Here is a 5862-nt window from a genome sequence, read left to right on the forward strand (position 1 = left end):
TGGATGGAGAGGGATACTCCACTATACCAGCAGCATTCTGACTAAAAAATATTACATTTCCTTCTCATGCCTTTCACCAGAGGAATTCATAAAATGTCTCATATTTACACATTTCTGCATAATTTCATCTGTCAAAAAAAACATATTTCACATATTCAGAAATGTGGCATTTAAGGGTAATATTACTCCCAACTCTGGACAACCCTGGTATTTTACAGAGATCAGGGGGATTCTGGGATTTTTTAAGGAGATAGCCTAATGGTCCAGGAGTTCTTTCAGGGAAGTTCTTTCCATCCAATTAAGAAAGGAATTAACAGTGAAAAGGAGGACATTTATCTAACCGCTCTGTGACTCCAAAATCCACCGGAGCTCCAAGATTCCTCTTTAAGGAATATTCTCACTTCTCATTATCAGTCATCCCTCTCTGTACTCTGCCCCTCCCTCCTTCCACACCCCATCCACCCTTACTCTTTCTCCCTGTTAGAAAGGGCTTAAAGTGGATGGAAGGAAAAAGGTGTATGGTACTCATTGTAGGTGCCTGTAGGCTACTCCTTTCAACTTGAGTGCCAATGTTCTGAGAGCCAATGTTCTATGAGGTGCCGGTACTCAAGCCGTAGAAAACCCAGGGTGTCGGTATACTCTGTACCAGTGAGCACCGGCTCAAGTCATGCACTGCTGTTCTAGTCTCAGGTCATTAAAATGCCATGGTATGACAATTGCATGGGACGATGGCTACATTTGTGAGGGAAAATGAATGGGAATATGTGCTGTTAAGAGATCTCTGATATCATGGTTCCTCGGTGCATATGTAGAGGAGGTGATTTGTTGGTAGGTTGACCAGCGGGAGACCCGGAGGGATCTAATCCTAACGGTTACACATACAAATGTGCACTTGATTTTATGCAGTTGATTTTATGTACTGCACTTGAGTTTATGTAGGCATAGATTCAAAATTGGTGCCCTTGAGTGTACTGAAAGGTGTCTGCCAAATAAAATGCATTATTAATATTATTATTATTATTAATAATAACTAGCTGAGGTTGTCCTTGTAGATGATTAGATTCACATTGAAACTGAACACAAACTCAGCCACAACAAGTCTAAACAACAGCCTCTCTCTATGAGCTGAACATCCCAAGATGTACACAGGGGAGATGCAAGGTTACCTCTCTATCTCTCTCTCTCTTTGTCTCTGTTTCTCTCACTCTCTCTCTCTCTCTCTCTCAGAGTACAGGAGAGTCAACACTTTTTCCTGTCCTTGGGGAAAATAAAGGCAGAATTGGTAGCTATAACGCTTTTTTTTAAAGCAGTGAAAGAATTCACTCCAACTTGTATGGGTTGGAGACAGAAACATCCTTGACCAAGAATTGACCAAGAAGTTTCATAATATCTCATTTTAGAGTTTCAGGCTACAGAGGCACAGTACAAGAATATGACTATAACGTGAAAACAACCTTGAATGTTGAGAAACTTGTGAATATACAGCTACACTTCATAGACAAAGACCATCGTGCGGTGTGGAAAAGGTTTCCGCTTGACAGGAGATTACTTTTAATGCTCAGGGGGAACCTACACTTCTTGTTCCACGCTAAACCACAGCGAACAGAGATTGACCCTCGTCCCTCGAGGTGTGAGTGAGTTGTCTCACCATTCCTATTAACACCACTTAACAGAGCACACAAGGAAGTTGTTATTAGCAATCCAATGAGGAAGGAAACAAAGAGGAGAATAGTATAGTAGTAGGCAGGTGAAGTTCTGTGGCCTGCCATGGAACACAATATCTAGACAGGCAGCTTCGTGTGTGGAAGTATTATGTTCAACATAGGAATGAAGAGGATTGAATTATAGATGTAGGATATTTTTTGGGGGGCTGGTTTGCTACAGCAGGAAACAATCCTGCAGCAACAGGAAATATGAATTATTATGTGGATTATAATTTATGGACATTTTTGCAGGGGTTGATACATTTTTCGTAAGGGAAAATCATGTCTGAAATTTCAAAGTGGAAATTACAAACTTCAGAAGTCTTTTTAAAACTCAAATACACTATAAATAAAAAAGATCCTGCATTGCAGGAAAGTTCTGCAAAAGGGTGATCAAATTAAGATACTACATTGTAGCCTACAGTGGGGAAAAAAAGTATTTAGTCAGCCACCAATTGTGCAAGTTCTCCCACTTAAAAAGATGAGAGAGGCCTGTAATTTTCATCATATTTACACGTCAATTATGACAGACAAATTGAGATTTTTTTTTCCAGAAAATCACATTGTAGGATTTTTAATGAATTTATTTGCAAATTATGGTGGAAAATAAGTGTTTGGTCACCTACAAACAAGCAAGATTTCTGGCTCTCACAGACCTGTAACTTCTTCTTTAAGAGGCTCCTCTGTCCTCCACTCGTTACCTGTATTAATGGCACCTGTTTGAACTTGTTATCAGTATAAAAGACACCTGTCCACAACCTCAAACAGTCACACTCCAAACTCCACTATGGCCAAGACCAAAGAGTTGTCAAAAGACACCAGAAATGAAATTGTAGACCTGCACCAGGCTGGGAAGACTGAATCTGCAATAGGTAAGCAGCTTGGTTTGAAGAAATCAACTGTGGGAGCAATTATTAGGAAATGGAAGACATACAAGACCACTGATAATCTCCCTCGATCTGGGGCTCCACGCAAGATCTCACCCTGTGAGGTCAAAATGATCACAAGAACGGTGAGCAAAAATCCCAGAACCACACGGGGGGACCTAGTGAATGACCTGCATAGAGCTGGGACCAAAGTAACAAAGCCTACCATCAGTAACACACTACGCCGCCAGGGACTCAAATACTGCAGTGCCAGACGTGTCCCCCTGCTTAAGCCAGTACATGTCCAGGCCCGTCTGAAGTTTGCTAGAGTGCATTTGGATGATCCAGAAGAGGATTGGGAGAATGTCATATGGTCAGATGAAACCAAAATATAACTTTTTGGTAAAAACTCAACTCGTCGTGTTTGGAGGACAAAGAATGCTGAGTTGCATCCAAAGAACACCATACCTACTGTGAAGCATGGGGGTGGAAACATCATGCTTTGGGGCTGTTTTTCTGCAAAGGGACCAGGACGACTGATCCGTGTAAAGGAAAGAATGAATGGGGCCATGTATCGTGAGATTTTGAGTGAAAACCTCCTTCCATAAGCACGGGCATTGAAGATGAAACATGGCTGGGTCTTTCAGCATGACAATGATCCCAAACACACTGCCCGGGCAACGAAGGAGTGGCTTCGTAAGAAGCATTTCAAGGTCCTGGAGTGGCCTAGCCAGTCTCCAGATCTCAACCCCATAGAAAATCTTTGGAGGGAGTTGAAAGTCCGTGTTGCCCAGCGACAGCCCCAAAACATCACTGCTCTAGAGGAGATCTGCATGGAGGAATGGGCCAAAATACCAGCAACAGTGTGTGAAAACCATGTGAAGACTTACAGAAAATGTTTGACCTGTGTCATTGCCAACAAAGGGTATATAAAAATCCTACAATGTGATTTTCTGGATTTTTTTTCCTCATTTTGTCTGTCATAGTTGACGTGTATCTATGATGAAAATTACAGGCCTCTCTCATCTTTTTAAGTGGGAGAACTTGCACAATTGGTGGCTGACTAAATACTTTTTTCCCCCACTGTATATGGGCAGTTCCTATAAATAAAATCAGAACATTGTCCTCCTGTCATTATAATACACAGTATAGGTATCATTTCTTAGAAGGACCTTGTAATCTACAGCAAAACAGCGACGGGGGGAGAAGACAGACTCATCTTGATTCTGATAAATAAGCATATTCACTGGAACCCATCAGAACATGCTGAGAGGACAGAAACAACATCAATTTACACAGGAGGGCTACATTGAACAGGACTGGAGTATACTGTATATAGAGGGCTGGTTGGCTGGCATATCAATTCTTCATTGTCTCAGGAGACCCAGAGTGTGTGTGGGTGTATGTCTGTTTCCATGTGAAGGAGAGAAAGCCTCTGGCGTGGAGCTCTTCCCTCCCTCCGTTCATCCCTCTCTCCTTCATCCCTCCTTTTCAGTGTCCTTCTAACAATATGGTAGAGGAGGAGAATAATAATAAATCATTTAGCAGACGCTCTTATCCAGAGCGACTTACAGGAGCAATTAGGGTTAAGTGCCTTGCTCAAGGGCACATCAACAGATTTTTCACCTAGTCGGCTCGGAGATTAGAACCAGCGACCTTTCGGTTACTGGCACAACGCTCTTAACCACTAAGCTACCTGCCGCCCTAAGAAGATAGCCAAGGAAGACATTCCCTATGGATACCTGTGTGCGTGTGTGTGTGTGTGTGTGTGTGTGTGTGTGTGTGTGTGTGTGTGTGTGTGTGTGTATGTGTGTGTGTGTGTGTGTGTGTGTGTGTGTGTGTGTGTGTGTGTGTGTGTGCAATACAAAACCAATTACTCAATCAAGTTGTCTAGTCAGCTGAGGTTAGGCTTGTGTTGGGTTAATTAGGTAGTGTTTACTCAGCTCCTCAGTTCATAAAGACTGTTAATTCTACCATTGGTGGATACTGGTTGATCTCTGTCTCTGTAATTACAAGACAACACAGATTGTGTGTGTGTGTGTGGCTACTGAGTAAAGGTCAAGGATGTGAGAATGGCCAGTCCGTCAACCCGGCTGTCCAATCAACAGCTGTCTTTGAGGTGTGTGTGTGTGTGTGTGTGTGTGAAGTGAGGGGTAATCCATGCATTAGCCCTCTAGAGCCCTACGCATTAGTCTGACAACAGATAGGCATGCTGCACCATTCTCTCTGGTTCTATCTCTAATGCTGAGGAACCCAAGACACAGTGGGCTACAGAATGATCATTCAAATAATGCACAGTATAATATAGCTTCAATAATTGATGCTCTTACCAGTTAATTAAACTAAACACTTCCACAGTAATTTCCAGTTCTAAATATAACACAGATCATAGATCATATGTGAGGATACTAATATGCTGCGTATCATCATAGGTTGTTCAATGGAGAATCTCCAGGACTAAACACTGTAGGTATAATCTAGGTCTCGGTATTGCTTTGTAATGCTACTCAATAGATGTTCGACAACATTTACATTAATGTGCCGGACAATATTCACTATAGCCCCATGAGAGCACTGTTTGTTCAGCGGTCTGTCAGATCAATCAAATATATCATGCAGGACATTAATTACTTGCTATGCTACTAACTCACATAGGGACTTCTCACTGACTCCATATACAGTGCATTCGGAAAGTATTCAGACCCTTGACTTTTTCCACATTTTGTTACGTTACAGCCTTATTCTAAAATTGATTAAATTAAATTTTTCTCTCATCAATCTACACACAATACCCCATAATGACAAAGTGAAAACAGGTTTTTAGAAATGTTTGCACATTTATTACAAATTTAAAACATAAATACTTTATTTACACACAGTGAGGGAAAAAAGTATTTGATCCCCTGCTGATTTTGTACGTTTGCCCACTGACAAAGACATGATCAGTCTATAATTTTAATGGTAGGTTTATTTGAACAGTGAGAGACAGAATAACAACAAAAAAATCCAGAAAAACGCATGTCAAAAATGTTATAAATTGATTTGCATTTTAATGAGGGAAATAAGTATTTGACCCCTCTGCAAAACATGACTTAGTACTTGGTGACAAAACCCTTGTTGGCAATCACAGAGGTTAGACGTTTCTTGTAGTTGGCCACCAGGTTTGCACACATCTCATGAGGGATTTTGTCCCAATCCTCTTTGCAAATCTTCTCCAAGTCATTAAGGTTTTGAGGCTGACGTTTGGCAACTCAAACCTTCAGCTCCCTCCACAGATTTTCTATGGGATTAAG

Source organism: Coregonus lavaretus, assembly GCF_964263955.1.
Source record: "Coregonus lavaretus genome assembly, chromosome: 7".
NCBI classification, from domain to species: Eukaryota; Metazoa; Chordata; class Actinopteri; order Salmoniformes; family Salmonidae; genus Coregonus; species Coregonus lavaretus.